General features: G+C 51.1%; 1 protein-coding gene across 1 annotated transcript in view; it reads right to left on the bottom strand.

Annotated features, from left to right (window-relative positions):
• The window catches only part of COL4A1 (collagen type IV alpha 1 chain), a 132,339-nt gene that overhangs the window by 76,992 nt on the left and 36,942 nt on the right, over positions 1-18,405 (bottom strand). The window lies entirely within an intron of this gene.

Raw genomic sequence — 18,405 nt, 5'->3', positions numbered from 1 at the left:
GAAAAAACAAAACCTAAGCCCAGCAGAAGGAAGGAAATAATAAAGATCAGAACAGAAATAAATGATATAGAAATTAAAATCTAATAGAACAGATCAATGAAACCAGGAGCTGCTTCTTTGAAAAGATCAACAAAATTGATAAACCTCTAGCCAGACTCCTTTTAAAAAAAAAAAGAGAGAGAGAGAGGGAGAGGGAGGACCCAAATAAGCAAAATTACTAATAAAAAAGAAGAGAAATAACAACCAACACCACAGAAATACAATAAACATAGTTTTATGAAAACCTATATGCCAACTATTCAGACAACTTAGAAAAATGGATAATTCCTAGAAACATACAATCTACCAAAACTGAAGCAAGAAGAAATAGAAAATTTGAACAGGCCAATTCCTAGTAATGAAATCAGTAAAAAACAAAACAAAACAAAAGACTCCTAACAAACAAAAGTCCAGGACCAGATTGTTTCAAAGGCAAATTCTACCAAACATTTAAAGAATTAGTACCTGTTCTTCTCAAACTATTCCAGTAAATACAAGAAGGAAAATTTCCAAATTCATTCCATGAGGCCAGCCAGCATCACCCTGATACCAAAACCACATAAAGACATCTCAAAAGAAGAGATAACTACAGACCAATATCCATAATGAACATGGATGCAAAAATCTCAACAAAATATCAGCAAACTAAATCCAACAATACATTAAAAAGACCATTCAACACAATCAGTGGGATATATTCCCATGACGCAAGGGTGGTTCAATACTCACAAATCAATCAACATGATAACATCACATCAACAAGAGAAAGGATGAAAACCATATGATCATTTCAACAGATGCAGAAAAAGCATTTGACAAAGTACTACAGCCATTCATAATAAAAACCCTCAACAAAGTAGGTCTAGAGGGAACATACCCAACATAATAAAGGCCATATATGGAAAACCCACAGCCAACACCATACTCAGTAGGGGAAAACTGAGAGCTTTCCTCCTAAGGTCAGGAACAAGACAAGGATGTCCACTCTCACCACTTTCATTCAGCATAGTACTGGAAGCCCTAGCCACAGCAATAAGACAATACTGAGAAATAAAAAAAAATCCAGATTGGTAAGGAAGAAACAGAACTCTCACTACTTGCAGATGACATTATACTATATACAGAAAACCCTAAAGCCTCCACCAAAAAAACTACTAGAACTGATAAATGAATTCAGTGAAGTCTCAGGATACAAAATCAAGGTACAAAAATCTATTGAATTCCTATATACTAATAATGAAGCAGCAGAAAGGGAAATTAAGAAAACAATCTCATTTACAATTATACCAAAAACAATAAAATATCTACAAATAAACTTAACCAGAGGTGAAAGACCTATTCTCTGAAAACTATAAAACACTGATGAAAGAGGAAAGAAAAAAACCCACTGATGAAAGAAATTCAAGACGACACAAGGAATGGAAAGACAGCCCATGCCCATGCACTGGGAGGACACATATTGTTACGATACCCGCACTGTCCAAAGCAATCTATACATTCAGTGCAATCCTTATCATAATACCAATAGCATTTTTCACAGAACTAGAACAAATAATCCTAAAATTTATATGGAACCACAAAAGACCTCAAATAACCAAAGCAATCTTGAAAAAGAAAAACAGACTGGAGGTATCACAATTCCAGACTTCAAGTTATATTATGAAACAGTAGTAATCAAAACAGTATGGTATTGGCATAGAAACAGACACATAGATCAACGGCATAGAATAGAAAGCCCAGAAATAAACCCACAATTACATGGTCAATTAAACTTTGACAAAGGAGGAATGGATATACAATGGGAAGAGACAGTCTCTCCAACAAATGGTGTTGGGAAGCCACATGCAAAAGAATGAAACTGAACCGCACTTTCTTACACCACACACAAAAATAACTCAAAATGGATTAAAGACCTAAATGTGCGACCTGAAACCATAAAAATCCTAGAAGTGAGCACAGGCAGTAACTTCTCTGATATTGGCCGTAGCAATATCTTTCTAGCTCTCTCTCCTGAAGCAAGGGAAATACAAGCAAAAATAAACTGTTGGGACAGTTGCACAGTGAAGGGAACAATCAACAAAACTAAAGGGCAACCTACTGAATGGGGGAAGGTATTTGCAAATGACATATCCAATAAAGGATTAGCATATAAAATATATAAAGAACTGATTCAACTCAGCACCCAAAAAATAAATGACCCAATTTAAAAAATGGGCAGAAGATATGAACAGACATTTCTCCAAAGAAGACATCCAGATGGCCAACGGACAGATGAAAAGATGCTCAGCACCGTTCATCATCAAGGAAATGCACATCAAAACTGTAATGAGGTATCACCTCACCTGTCAGAATGGCTAACATCAAAACACAAGAAACAACAAACGTTGGGAGAATGTCAAGGAAAAGGAGCCCTCGTGCTCCGTTGGTGGGAATGAAGACTGGTGCAGCCCCTTTGGGATACAGTATGGAGGGTGCTCAAAAAGTTAAAACTAAAACTACCCTATGATCCACCAACTGCACTTCTGGGTATTTATTCAAAAAATACAAAAACATTCAAAGGGACACGTGCACCCCAATGTTTATAGCAGCCTTATTTACAATAGCCAAACTATGGAGACAGCCCAAGTGTCCACCGATAGATGAAGGGATAGAGAACATGCAAGATATACACACCACGGAATCGTACTCAGCCATAAGAAAGAATGACATCTTGCCATTTGCAGTGATGTGGCTGGAGTTAGTACAATGCTAAGTGAAACAGGTCAGTCAGAGAAAGCCAAATACCATATGATTCCACTGAATTTAAGAAACAAATGAGCAAAAGGAAGGGAGGGAGAGAGAGAGAGAGAAACCAAGAATCAGACGCTTAACTATAGAGAACACACTGACGGTTACAAGAGGGGAGGTGGGTGAGGGCATGGGGATTAAGCACTCATCATGATGAAAAAAATAGAACAATGTAAAGTAGCATCCTGCTAAAATAACAAATAAACAAACAAATAAATAAACAGCTGGGGAGGAAGGGAACTAATGTGTTCAAAAGTCCACCGGGTGCTACAAACAACCACCTCTCGTGTTGTCCGACCAGCTAACAGCCATACTGAGGTACGTGCTACCATGCCCACTTCACAGGTGTGAAATCTGACTTTGGAGGTTCAATATAACACGCTAAGACAAGGTTGACGCCAACTTCCATGACGTAAAACTGCCAGCACATTAAAAGATCAAAGTAGGACGATGCCTACGTACAGTTACAATTTTCTTAGACCCAAATTTTACACGAAGACAGACACAGAGGTCATAGACAGAATATAAGGGGGCGTGACAAGGAGAAAGTTAGTGAATGAGCTTTATTAGAGGCTGTGTATCTGGTGTGAGATAAAATGTGTATTTAAATTCCGCTTCAAGTGATCATAGTTTCTCAAACGTAAGACAACACTACGGATGGTACTGTCATCACGTGCAGTCTGGTTTTTTTAACAGTATCTTCAAGCCTCAGCCTCGCTGCCATGGAGATCTTCTGCGGAAAACAACGGCATCTGGAGATATTTACTCCATAAAGTGAAAATCTGAACAAGTGCCTCCAAAACAGTGGGCTGTTATTAATTTTACATTTTGGAAATGGGGACAGTTGACAACAGTCCAAACAGAGACGATGGGTCTGCTTCTTCCCCTCACTCCCACTGGGGGCGACTTCAGCATGCGATCTCATAACCTCCTAACTAAATCAAGCCGTGTGCCCAGTTTTGCTTCACCATCTGGGTTTTGGTGACCACTGAGAGTCTTCCCAAGAGGGGAGGTCAAAATCTTAAGCCTGTGCTCCAGAAGGTTCATCCAAAATGCCCAAAGCCAAGTACTCAGTGACCCAAGAACCATACCCCAACCATCACCATCTCCGGCCTCATCCCCCTGCTGAGGGCCGGCTGCGCCCCACTTGGGCTCCCACAAGGGTGGGTGATATGCCTCTATGACAACACCCGTCCAGTGCTTCACACAGCCTTTGCTTGGATGCACCCCTCCCGGGGACCCTGAGAGCACTTGGGGCCGGCCCGGAGTCCCACCGCGTTTGACATGGATCGTGTTTCATCTGGCGCAGCAGAGGCTGGGAGAGCTGCGCTGGGAAGCAGAGCAGGGCACTCATGGGACAAGGATTCGTCGCCAACCGTGAAGACACGTGGGAGCTCCAGGGTGGTTCAAGCATTAACCAACAGACATCTTAGAACAGTGGAAACAGCGATGGCTCCCCGGCCGCTGGTGGCCGTTCAACCAGCCGGAACAGCGAGTGCGCAGAACGATCCAGCCACACGGGGAGGGCAGCTCCCAGCAGATGACCGCCTTACGAACGTCACCAGTCAAGAGATGGCGGCCGACTGTGGGCCTGGCCAGGGAAGTGGGGGGCTCCTGGAGCTGCTGGGTGAGCCCCCAGACCAGGAAAACCTGGTGGACAAGGCATCCCAGTCCCTGGGGCTCCGGGTCAGGCCACCCCTCGGCCCAGCCCTACAGCTCTCCTCCTGCCCCTGGGCCAGGCTCAGGACACGCCTCTGCTCTTTAAACTCTGCTAAACCCCATCCCACTCCTACAGATGCCAGAAGGAAAAATCAACCAGGCTAAGACTCATTTATCTGGTAGGAAAGAAACGTTCACCTACCACCCAGGCTCAGCTGGCCAAAACCCAAGAACAGCCTGAAGTAGGACGGGCTCCTCTACTTTACAGGTCAGTAAGGTTTCTTCTAAACTCCAGGGACTGAAGCTCAAAATGGCTATTTGGTGATTCTGGGTTTTCTCTTTGAAATGCTGATTAAAATCTCAGAAGCTTATCTCCATTCAATTTGAGGGAAGTTATAAACATGAATTTCCTGGAGCCGTTCCCTTAAGCTCTCAGCAAATGCTTTCACTGCAAGGGACACCAGATAAGAGGTGCCGGGGCCATGGCTGTGGATGTTGGGGTCAAGCTGCTTCTTGTGCCTTTGCGACAGAAACCCACCGCGCATGTGTGTGTAACAAATGGCCAGTTTTATCTCGGGCAAGGCTGCAGATCATGACCTTTGGGAGCAATCTGGGATGACAAATCAAGGACTAGGGCCTTTATTATAGGCTCTGTCATAGAAATAAAAGATTCTCACCCTGCCCCCACCAGCTTACATTGTATATCAAGCAAAAATTTTTTTAAAAGATCCCAAACAAAAGATATTCATGGCTCCTTATCTGCTTTATTCTTGTAGGAAATTTTATTACCAATTCTGGCCCAATAAGACAATTCCAAAGAACTAATCATTCTAATAATACCCAAATTATGGTCTGCTTTTCAGAACTAAGGGCATTTTTAGACCACGATTTTTGTTTCACATTCTGGGTGGCCTAGCATTTCACGTAAATGGTCCTACTGGGAAAAAAACAAAACTCATTTTTAGACTAACAAAAATCATAAGATGCATGTTTACTTTGCTAAATAATATCTATTTTGCTTTCTTTAGAAGTTTTCATTTATTTAAGTAATCTCTACATCCAACGCAAGGCTTAAATTCACGACCCCGAGATCAAGAGTCGCACGCCTCTCTCACTGAGCAGGCCAGGGGCCCCTAAATCTCTTTGCAATCTCTCTACCCTGGTCCTTAGCGTTGCTGCCCTGTCATGGCCCGTACAGGCATTTGAGTTGTGATTCAAAGGGGCACCGCTGAAAAGAACCCCAGTGGTGCTCGAAGGATCCCTTTTCATCGGGTGTAATGCACGACTCTGAAAGAGCTAATTCACTTGCTTCACGTAAGGAGCCTTAAGTGATGCACATCTCAACTCTCCACCGTGAACTGCTAAGTTTAAAAGGACCCACGAACGAAACGTGACTCAGACTCAAAATGTCACCGGTGACGTCACATGGTAAAGACGACATCACAAGTGTCGTGATTTCCCAAGAAATTACATTCTGCCTCTGGACCGCTCGGTGAAAGGAAAAGAGGAGCAGGGTCGTCAGACTCGGGCAGCTCCCTACGGGCTGCACATCTGAGGCAGCGGAGGAGGCTGCTCATTCTTCCCAGCATCTGGAACATTCTGGGCCCCATCAACCAGCTCTCATCCAGCTGTTCCAGATTCTAGAACAGGAAGAATTTGTACATTCTGTGAAGTACTCATCCTTCTTCCTGCCATTCCCCTCCCTGGAGGACTCCAAGAACCCGAAGCAGAGCCGGAGCATTCCTCCCGGGCAACAAGGTCACGGCCAAGGAAGCTGGTCACAGAGATGTCCCCCACGTGAAACGGGGCGTGTAGCTGAAGACCGCAAAGGTCAGAAAGTTGTGAATCTTGGTCTCTCTTATAGCTATAAGTGGGCTATCCATGGCCAACACTAGCGGGGTCCCCCAGACCGTGGGGAGAAGAGAACCCCGGACAGCTCTCAGCGGGAGAACATCGCATCTCCACCCCGACGCTGCAGAACCACCAAACGAGAACCACATCTCTCCTGATGGTCCTTCCAGCCTCTCCCCGAAGACCCTATAGCCACTGACCCACCACGAGAGTGTAAGGGGCTGCCTCCAGTGGAGGAAAATCCATTATTAGCTCCGGGAAGTGCGGCAGAGGCACAGGTCCACACGAACTCCCTGAGCTACTTTAAGCAAAAACTAACATTACAACATGAAGGGAATGCCAAAGGGCCGACAAAGCAGCCCCCACAAGTGTCGTTTCCAGTCTGTTCCGGCTTCTTTGTACTTTTCAGGACCTGACAAAATAATTAATATTATACACATTTTCTTCCGCGCCCCCACTTAAGATTTCCGGAGAGTCAAACCGTCAGCATTAATGCTGTAAAGTACGTTGAGCTCTAAAAATTCCCAGAGATTTAGGATATGCCGAACGAGTGCCAAAGAAGGAAGGGGAATGACGGGGGTCAGTGACTTCAGCTCAAAAGGCGCCCTGTTTCCGGTCTTCCTCTGACCTTCGGACCAACAGGGAGCTCTTCTCAACAACCTTTGAGTGAGTGCTCCATGTGGGAACGCAGGAAGGGGGAAGGCTCGCTAATTCTGTGCGGAGGGCGCCCCTTTACTTCACCAAAGGATGCCAAGTGCTGTGCCGTTCACATGTGTGTGCACGCGCGTGTGTGTGGGTGAGCGCGCAGGAGCCCACACACGGGCTGTCCCGTGCTAGCCTGCTAACTGCAACACGTCTCCTGCAGGAAGGCTCATCTGGAAGGAGCTGAGCGGTGAAGAGCTCGATTTCCTGACTTTCCCCCGCTTCTGATGGAAGGTGGAGCGTTAACATTGCTGCTTTAACAATTTTTATGTGTTTCACATCCCACCAAATAGGGACATGTGGAGGCCTGCCAAGTCTGAATAGCTTATCTTTCAAATTCCTTTGTGCATTCCCCATGCTATGCAAAATGTCAAAATAGTTTTCTGGTGATACAACCGTCCCAGTTTTCTTCCTGGTTGTAGTACTTCTTCAGGGAATCTTTGGAATAATTACCCAGCTCAAGAAATATGTGGAGACAGAGGACTGTGTTTCAGGGCTACTTGGGTAGAAATTAAAAGTGTGAAGAAACCAAACTTGGAGCTCCCTTCCAGACGTGCAGCCCCCGCCCCCACCCAGTGGGTCTGTCAAGTGGGACAGACACTGGACAGCCACTGGGCAGCATCTCAGGGGCTTTCCCAGCCGAGTGCACGCCTGCCGTGCGTCCCACAGGTGCGCGCGTGCGTCACTGGGCCATCACCGGAGACACGCTGGCGCACAGTCACTACTGCCACCACCTTGATTAAACACTGACGTGAACCACGTGCCACCAGAGCTCCATCTTCTCAATTCCAGTTTCATTTCATGTCATTCCCAGAAAAGGGTCGATGCAGTAAATCAAAGAGGACCACCCAAGGAAAGCACCAAGAGTTCTCACATTCTTTGTAGGTATTAAAACATCATGAAGAAAGAGAGTATAATAAATATTAGCATCTCCTAACTCCCACCCTGTTTGTGATTTTAACTTGTGCATGCTCTTTTGGGCCATTCTTGTCTTAAATGTTTGCTTCCTGCCATGAGGTTCTGCATGGTGTGTCCCCACACCTCCACACACCGTCACTGCCCAGAGACGACCACCCGGCGAGAATCTTAAAACTTAAAGCTGAAAAGCACACGCTGTCTGGTCCCCCTGCACTGACTCCGAGAACAGGTGCCACTATCCAGGATGAAAGAAGTCAGAGGCTGGGACCGGAGGGAGGTTTCTGGGGGCTGGTCCCTGCTTGACGAGGGCAGTGGCTACACGGGTGGGGGGGGGTTCCATCCGCAAAAACCTGCTGAGCTGTGAACTTACAATTTTCACTCTTTGTCATACATCGGTAACATAAAACAAAGCACATCCATAAAGGTTCCTAGGCAGGACTACACACCGTGGCCCAGAACGCAACCAGAGGAATGGACGGACACAAATTCACGGAGTGGAGACTTCTGCCCACTGAGGGCGGGCGACCCCGGCACGGTCATGTGTCTCTCACACACACACACACACACACACGACCCTGTGCAGACCAAAGCCAAGCACAACAGGGCAAGCCCGCTGCCTCTGTCTGTACAAAGCTGGAAACTACTGGCTAACCTCGAGGGCTGTCAGTGAGAGGAAGGGGGACCGGGGCGTTTCCAGGCTTCTGTTGGGTGGGTGTGTTCTGTTTGAGCAAAAGGCATTGAGCCGTGTCTCTCTGACTTTACACACTTCTTTAATAAAATCTATCCCTCAGGAAGTGTGCACTGAATTTAAAAATTATTAGGAAAATAGAGGCCAGATGTTGCATTTCTTAAAAGCTTACATTTGTGCACCATTTCTGAACTCCCGGAACTGTGCCTCGCATTATGGACATAAGGGCATGAACCTCCAAGGAGCTCGCCATCCTCGGGCTCTCATCTGTGTCTGTCTAATTACTATCATCACTGTCTTGTTCTGATAAATGTTAGGGATGTGAAACTAATTCTGCACTGTGGACCCAATGGAAAGGAGAATTTAGCTCAATAAAATAACATTTCTGCTCTGTTCAATCATGGAAAACATGGAAACCAAATATCCTTAATACTTTTTGGACTTAGAAAAGATTTCTGTTCTCATTTGAAAACAACCCCAAGTGTTGATACATTCTTGGCAAGAAAACAAATTAGCATGAAACCTTTGAGAACCAAACTGAACTTGTGACATGAGCATCTCTGACTAAGCACGGTGCGTGGGAGGCAGGGCCGGAGCCCGCAGGCCCGCGGGGGGCTCCCAGCGAACCCCACGCTTGAAGGAAGTGAGGGTGTCTGCCCAGCTCGCCCACCCAGCAGCACGGGACCGTGGCTCTGCTCTCTGTCCACCCACCGGGCGGCCTGTGTGTCTCCAGAAGCTTCTTCTGCCCTTCCCCCCACACAGCGGGGGCGGATGTGAAGTGTCCCCGCCTGGGGAACGGAATGGGCCAGAGGGAACGGCTGGAGCCTGCACTTCACCTCCAGGTCAGTCTTGTCCAGCTGCAAGCAGATGTGACTATAATTAGCCGCCCCGTGACAGTGGCTCAGATGTCTCCGTGTGAAAAGAGTTGGTGGGCCAGCGCGTCCGCAGGGACACATGGGTGGGTGAGGCTGGCGTGGAGGTCCACGAGGCCAGGCTCCCTGTGCTGCCCTCTCGCTGGCCTGATGCATGAATGCAGGGGAGTTGATCTGGGCAAAGCGTCCAGCCCCAGGGCCCTCCCACTGAGTGGCTCCTCGAATGTTCCTCCAGAGCAAGAGGCTGCCCTGGGTGAAGGCGTTGGCTCGGGGGCTCTTCAGCCCCAGATGAAACACATTTCCTAATTTCGGACGGGAAACCCTCCACCAAGAAAATCCTTGCCCTTGGTGACCGTCCCCAAGTTCCCCGAGCCCTTTCAGCGCAGCGCAGCGTCCCCCCGGCGGCCGCGGCCTCTCCTTCCCCGCCGGTGGCCCCTCGGCACCCACCTGCCCCCGCGGAGGCTCCCCAGCAGTACAGGCATAGAGGGGTCTCCAGCCACTCTCAAAGGACAGCACATTTCACCTGGTCGGGCCAGAAAAAAAAAAGCTGGGCTATTTTCTCCAACTTTGGAAGAATGTGCGAGACTCTGTTGGGCTGGAGTCTGGGACGCTCTTCTGGCCCTTCTCGTTTCTCATCTCTCCTCTCTCTGTGGCTCCCAAGAACAACCTGGACATGACTGCTTCCACGCCCTGGCCCGGCCACTGCCCGTCAGACATCCCCCTTCGAGTCTTCCTTCCGCACCCCAGGACCAGCCCCACGGCGGGGAGGGGAGCAGCAGCACGCGGGCCAGAGCCACCCGTTCGTTCCCCTGCTCACTGCCCCGTGTGACTTCTCTTCCACCCGACGGGCGACAGGAGGTGAGCGCCCGCTGTGCCCCGGACACCAAGAGCAGGGCATTGAGCAGGACACCAAGCAGCAGGGGCCGAAGGCAGCACGTCCTCCGAAGGAGCTGAGTGGCATCCCACAGACACAGAGGGAACCTGTCCGAGCATGCGGTGATCGCTGAGCAGGTCCCTGCTGGGTGCCAGCCTGTGGCAGGGTGGGAGGGTGGGGGGGGAGGACGCGGGGAGGGGGCGATGCTGTGAACAAAGAGGCAAATGCGAAATGAGGCAAAGAGCAGGTGTGGGACGAGTGCTGGGGCACAAGAGGGTCACCGCCAATCATCGGGACAGAACCACAAACACATTTCAAAGCAAGTGACGGGGGATGGACTCTGCCGGGAAGGAAGCAGAACGAGGGAGAGCTGGCCGGGGACGTGGTCGGGGGTGGGGGCCGGTGCCAGTGGGAAGGCGACAGGTGAGACCGCGCACTCCTGAAACTGGCGGGCAGCCGAATTCTGAGGTCTTGGCCACGTGGTCTGAGCCTAAGTAGCTGACTCCCTACACAACCATGGCCTCCTGTCCCTAACTTCTGGGGTGACCCTTGGACACCAGTAACTCTGACACCAACCAGCGAATCTAGAATTGCTATCTCAACGTGAGGGCAAATTTCCCGGAAGACACAAATTCTGGGGACGGGGCGTAGCCAGTGCCTTCTGCATTAATCCCCGGTCATATACAGAAGAGAGAGAACCCACTGAAGCAGGCCCCAAGCTTCAAGGTTAATTCAGAAGAACCATCAGAAGTGGCCCGCGGACCACGCAGCTGTGCCTGTGTCTCACGCTCGCCCTGAGTCGGAATCCCAGATTCACATAATTTCTCCCCGTTCCCAGCATCACAGTTGGCGACGTCACATCAACATGGGACCTTCATGCTACGCTGGCAGCAGGCCGCCCTCCATCCCCACCCCGGCGCCTTCCCGGCATCTACCTTCAGACAAACTCCGAGCCCGCTCAAAATCTGTGACCAAAAGAACACTGAGTGAAAACTTCAGGCGCTTTTCCTTTGGGCCCCAGAAAAGACACCGCATTTTACTACATTAAATAAAAATTCCCAACAGGCAGGCTAGTCGAATGCCACACTGTGCATCCACGGGGCGACAACCAAGAGTGACCGGCGCTGAGCCATCTTTCCACCAAAAGTGGGGGGTTGAGAAGATCTCCGAAGGCGCCCCGCGTTCTAGGGACGGGACTGAGAGCCAGTGCCCAGGCGCGAGGACTCGGCGTTACACTGAGAATCCAAAGGTGGAGTCAGGGTTCTGCGTATCCCAATGTGCTCCCCTTCCTGATCCTTTAGGGAGCCCTACAGTTTCTAACGCACTGAAAATGGACCAAGTGACCGAAGTGACCCGTGAAATACCGTAAGTATGACTGACATGCCGCTTAATTAAACCAGTGGCCACAAGATCACCACTTTTTTCTCCTGAAACTATTAAACCTTTTAAGTCATTGCAAATAGCTCCTCAGAGGAGCGATGCCACCAGCCTCCTCCAGTGTCGTCGGTCTGGAACGTGATCCGAGTTGTACGACCACCCCCCCCACCCCAAATCTCTCTCTGCTTCCATCCCGATGGAGCACACTCTCCTTCTAAAGAGCGGACCGTGAGTGCTGCTGCGCTGTAGAATTCCAGATACACGATGGTCTGGTGCCAGTGGCCTCCCCACAAGGACCTGACGAGCACGCCCTCGGCGCTGGGTGCACCCTCGCACTTGGGAGGAGAGCAGCGTGGCCCAGACGGGACTCCTGCTCTCAAGGACTCACTCGAGGAGGTGACCAAACACTCGGGTGGTGGGTCCTGATCTCAGCAAAGATCGGGGTACCGAGGCGGCCTCAAGTAGGGTACGGCAGTCGGAGGAAGGGGTGTTGGACGGGCGGGGTGAACGCCAGCTAGGTGAGCCTGGGATGGCGGGCACGGGGATCTCTGCTTCGCTCTCCGAAAGGCCACTGGGGGCATCTCAGAGTTCTCAACTGAGAGGGACGAACGCCCTCCCGGCTGGCCAGTGAGGTTAGTGTGCGGGATGCTGGGGACTGAGGAAGCTCAGAGAAGGGCAGGGGGGCGAGGCAGGGGAGGAGGGGGTCAGGGACTGAGGTCAGGGGTCAGGCACAGGAGCTGCCACTCCACTAGGTGTGGAGAGGGAAGTGGAAGTTCTCCCGTGAGCCTGATGGCAAGGGCGGTGGCCGCGGACTGGGGTGGGGGGGGGGGAGGTGGGAGGATGGGAGGGAAGGAGGGAAGGGGAGGGAAGTGCGTCTCACTACGACAGGAGATGGTAACAGATGTCATTTTCTTGGTTGGTGGTTCTGTCAATTAGACGAATTCCACGTGAGGGTTTCTATTCTCTGCCACACTGTGTATCTCATATCTTCTTATCAAACCTCAACTCCTAATCATATTCATTTTCGCAGATGCAAGAAACCGTGTAAGCCCTTAGCAAGAAGCTTACAGACCCAGCAGACCATCCCCCAACTCCATCTCGGCCAGCGGCCCATGACGTCCACCTAGAGGTACTGACGTGACCGGATGCTGCGTGATGTTCACGTACAGGCCCCGGTGAGACACGAACGGTGCAGAGGGCGCGGCTCCTTCCCGCAAGTCTATTCCAGGCTAGGAGGAGGAAAACCTACAGAACTAAGTAACTCAGGAGCACGGGGGCTGCTCGTCCTGGGAGAACAGAGGAAGGGGCCGATGTGGGGGCTGGGCTGGTGCAGCGAAGGGGGAGGAGGAAGGCTGCGAGCTCGGGGTGGCCGGACGGGGCACGCGCGTCACCGAGGTGGCCGGCCCACAGCAGAGGCTGGGGTGGGGGGCACCTGTGGGCCTTCTGGGAGGAAGCGGCGTGAAGCACGTACAGAGGTGGAGGGACCCTGAGAAACCACAGAAGACTGGACCCCAGCAGCGTACGCCGGTGCGGCGGGGACCACGGTTCTCGGCCGCCTGGGGAAGGGTTTGCACACGACTCAGACACAGCCGGGCACTGCGCCGCGATGGGGAAGCCACACGGTGTCGTCCACAGCAGGGACAGTGGCAGAGAGTGTTTCTTGTGGGGGAGACTCTGACCACACAGCACGCAGCAAACAGGTGTGTGACAGCAGCTCGTTAACCACTACTCCCGTTTCACAGGGAGACTTGAATACCCTGTTAGCTGCTCACCTCTCCTGCCAGGTGCCGGGCAGCTGTAGAACCAGAGGACCGTTGGGACTCATACCAGCCGGACAATCTCAGCTGTCCATCCTCAGGACCACACTTGGGCTCACACGCCGGGCTCATGTGCAAAGCCACCGTGCGAAAGCAGACCCTCTAGCAACGACGGATTCGCAAATGCTGCAGAGGAAACACCAGCCCCCAAGGAGCCCATCCCTGGCTTTGCATCTTTGCAACCAGGTCTGAAAACGCAATCAGCCTGCAAACAGAGAGCTCACGTCACGGGCTCTTGGATGAATGGAACCAGCACTCTCTGCCCCCGGTGGAAGGTCCCGGGTCTGCCTGCGGGATTTCTAGGTGACATCCTTCCGGGTCACATGCACATTCCTGTGGTGTCTCCGCTAAACCTTTAGCAAATTCCCTTGGGCTTCCAGGGAACATCACAGACGCGAGACCCAAACTGCTCCTTTGCCGGCCAGAGGGGTGCTCTCAAAGCCCCAGCAAACACACCAGCACCGCCGTTCCCGAGAAGGGAGGGAAACGGGCAAACCACAGTGGTCAGGGCCGCGGCTCCTCAGAGACAAGCTCCGTATTTACTCTGCGGCCGTGAGCTGGTGCCCAGCGACACCACGGAGGCCGGTGAGCAGTTCTGAGGTCAGCTGTACGTGTTTGCCTCGTGGACAGGCATCATCTCCAAACCACACCTCCCACTCAGTCCCTCCGCAGAATCCTACTTCCAGGCTAGAGCGAGTCAGCGCTGGGGTTGCCTGCTTCGGCTGCAACCGCGCGCCCGCGGACCACCGACAAAACGGGGCCACTTCAGAAAGCCTTATCTTGTCCACCAAACAAAACACCCAAAATCCAACAGGTTAACCTAGAAAGTAACATACACCTTGAATTTTTTATTTCAGTCTATGTGCTCCAAGCATGTGCCTTCTGTCCACCAAAAACACGGTCTGGGATTACCACGTGATCTCAACGATAAGTTAATAAAGAAACTAGTAAGTGACACTAGCTTAAGTTGCCAATTTCAATTTTCAGTTTAACTAGAGCTTTTGCTAATCTTACCATACAAAGAAACCTGATACACAGGGCTTTCCAAATTACGTATTTTGTAAATCCTTAAATTATTAAAGATCTTCAAAAAAAAGTGAAGATGAAGTGATGTTCAGATTAGTTCCAGGGTAGTTGCGTCTCATTGCATTTCAGAGCATTAAAAATGGAAAATACACGGAAGACATACGCAGCCTTGATCGACTGGCCAAAATACGGGATCCCAACACGGAGCAAGTTGGAGAGTTGGACCGTCACCTGCCCGAAGGCTCTGGGCACCCTGCCCGACCCTGGGCGGAGGCCATGGAGGCCTCCACGGTCTGTCCCTCACGGGTACACCTTACCCAACCTCCAAAGCCACACACAATTGGGTTTTTCCATCCTGTCAGTTTGTATGTCTTACCTTTTTAAGGCAATACTCTCCAGACCTTGTTTTTCTTTGAACACACCAGCATTTCCGCCTCCCCCACACACCCAGCCTTCATTGTTTTATATAGGTTCTCGCTCGCTGACCCACACCACCAGGAGGCCCCGTCAGTGACCAACTGCATGACTCATCCCTCAGTCGGACATGACATGTTTATTCTAGACTTTGTGCAAATCTCAAACAAACTGTTTGAAAGTGTTTCGTCCATGATGATGTTTTTCTTTTTAAAAAGGCCTGTCTACAAAATTAGGTAGAGAAAAACATGTCATGGGAAATCTTATTTTAGCCCAAGGAGTTGAAGGAACCAAACCGTCCATCTCTCATCTTTTGTTTTACTCTGTCGACTAGACAGAGAGCTGGCAGAACACAAGCTTTCCCCCTGAAAACCGTGCGCAGCTCCCACCAGCAGGAAAAGGCGCTGTCCAGTCACCAGTGAATGGTTTTCATACTTTCGGGTTCATTAGAAAGGTGAAAGCAAGAGTTTATTTTCAAGGATGTGTTTAGAATGTGGTCAAACATTATCGTTTGAAATCAACACATGTCCGTCGTTCTAATCTAGTTCTGCTCATCTCGGGGCCACGGAAACCAGGGGTCAGCCACAGCACAGGGCCCAGGAGGGGCCACAGACTGAAACCCCATGCGTCCGAGCAACAGCTTCTTCTCTGCGTGCGGAAGATGCAGCTGGGTGCTGTTGCTCAGGCTGCCGTCACCCTCCCATGCAGCCCAAACTGAGAGCCGGGAGCCACGCTCTGCAAGCCACCCGCGCCCGGTGTCACAGAGGCGGGCCGGGGACTACCCGCCTCCCACAACCTTAGTGTTAACACTTCATGCCAACCAAGTCCCAGCACTGAGAACTCAAGACAACACCCTCCTTCCCAGACGCCCGGGAGACAAGTGCAGTACGGGGGCCTCTCCTTGGACTGAGAGGGCTTTAACTTGGTTCTACTTAGTGGGTGCCAAGCCCCAGTGTGGGAAGATGGGAACGTTCTGGAGATGGAAGGTGGTGTCGGTGGCACACCACTCAGAATGGACTCAGAGTCACTGAACCAGACACTTAACGTGGTTAAGATGGTAAATTCTGTTTATGCATGTTTTGTCCCAATTCAAAAAAAAATGTGAAAACTACCCCACTGTCCCGGGACAGCGACGGACCCAGCACAAGCACCCCTGCCTCACGGGGCACCACAGCCCTCGTGTCCTCCCACAGAACCCACTGCCTGCACTGGAAATCCACAGCCAAGCTCTTCACTCTTGGTGCTAATTTTGGATTCTCTGGAAGACGATGTTGATGTCTGCTCTCTTTCCACCTACCAGGTTTGGGGCTGCTGTTGGGCTTCTTTCGAGCTACATTCCTCGGAAGGTCTACTCATTCTTGGGTTGAGGGAAAGAAGCCCCAGAACTTCTTCCTTAACTTGCATCAGCCCAAGAACTCCCCAGCCCTGAAATCAGGTGTCTCCTCAAATTCCCCCAAATGTACTTAAAGCCCAATTTCCACACGCCTAGAAGGAAGACACAAAGGTAGACTTGACTAGTCTGGAAGGAGCTGGAGTCCACCACTCCCCACGGAATGTGCCCACAGGGGACCCGCTCGAGGAATTCTCGCGCATCCAGCACTGGCCCCAGGAGCGGGGACCCGGGCATCTGGCTGGAAACCATGTCCCCACTTCCTCGGGGATCCGCTACCAGCGGCTGGTGTGAGGGACACGGGCGCAGTGGCATCCGGGCCCTGCCACCCCCCAGCCTGCCGGCCGCTCCTGATTCCCCGCTGGAGTCCAGTCCCCGCCGGGGGAGGCAGGAGCCGCAGCTCTGAGCGGGCTTCCTCGGGACCGAGATGACGGACCAAGAACGGCAGGGACGTGCCCCACTTCGGGACCCCCAGACGGTGGGTCTGCGGGGCTCTCCCTCCCCTGCCCTCCCTGAATGCGCTTCCGCTGTACCTGCGGCAGGGGAGGGCGGGGGAGGGGCCGGTGTCCACTGAGCACCTACTGTGTGCTGCCAGAGGTCTGGAAACAGACTGTCAGATTCTCAGCCAATGTCCCCAGACTCCGACGGGGCTCCGTTTGCAGGTGGACAGAGCCCAGTGGGGCCCGGCCAGAGGCACTGAGCTCCGAGCTGGGACCTAACTCCACGGCACTGCCCCCCATCCTGATGGACAGGGAGGAGGCGGGCCGGAAACACGCTGGTCCTGCCCCGGCCCCGCCCCCGGCCAGGTACTGGCCAGTACACCGTCCACCGGCAAACGATCGTACGTGCGGTAAATCAGAACACTTCTGAAAACCGCTTCTGTTTCCTATGCGTTATAACTTAATATGGGCCTTAAAACCTTCCTCCTCCTCTCTGAACCGCAGCCCGCGTTTGGACAAGACCGCACAGATGCCTCCGAGAGGCCGCGTGGCCCCCGGCCCGCCTCGTGCCAGGCACAGGAAATACCGGGCGCCGACCCCAGCATCTGGAGTTCACACAATGGGGAGGAGAGTATAAACAACACATTTGCAGGGGAAACACATGCCTCCTGATTCTGCTGTGCTAATTAATATCACCTACCCGGAATTCCCAGGCTAAGGGTCTGTATTTCCAGCTGCCCTAATCAACTGCCCTTCTAAACTTTCCGCTCAGTCCTAATGACTTCCCCCAACGACTCTGTCTCCCTCCTGATACCTTCCCTGTCAAGGACTGAGATATAAAGTCAATATTTCACGTCAAGCACACCCTGGACGCTGGCCCCACAGACCTCACGAGCGTCCAGGCACTCTTGGCATGGAAGGCGTCAGGCCAGAGTCTGCATTCAAAGTTGTGAATCTGACCTTTAGCCAAACAAGTCAAACTTTTCCCTACCAGGTAACATTAGCTGGCGGAACCCCACACACCCGGCAAACCTTCCAGAACACGTCTGTGCATTCAAAGAAGGAGACCAAGAGACGGTGCTGTGTCCTCCTGTGCCCCAAACCAGAGAGCAACCCCCTGAGCCAAAGACAGAGGCTCCCGTGAACCTGTGAGCTCTGACCTCCAACAGAGACCTCACACCCCCACCCTGGCACGTCCAAATCTGGAATTTAGGTTCAGCTGAGAGAACAGGGGGCACCGAGCCATCCGTCACTGCTGGAAAACCACCCAGCCACCAGCGGACACCCCGCACAGCACATTACCAACAGAAGCTCAAGCACGTCACCCCTTCCAAACCCACTCGCGATCCTGCATTCAAATGAGCAAGTCTGAAACAGTCTCACGATCATCACAGTGGGATTAAAGTTATTTTTTAAATGAATGAAATGAATGAGAACTTTGGTCTCTTGTGTGGGGTATGAGAAGCCTCATGGACTGCCTATTTAGTGAAAATGTAAACTTAACAGTTGAAATGGTGTATCATTTTGCAGATCCTTCCTCACAAACGCTTA

Source organism: Martes martes, assembly GCF_963455335.1.
Source record: "Martes martes genome assembly, chromosome: 3".
In the NCBI taxonomy this organism is placed as follows: domain Eukaryota; kingdom Metazoa; phylum Chordata; class Mammalia; order Carnivora; family Mustelidae; genus Martes; species Martes martes.
The sequence above is the reverse complement of the archived record's forward strand: the minus strand, read 5'-3'. Positions and strand labels throughout refer to the sequence as shown.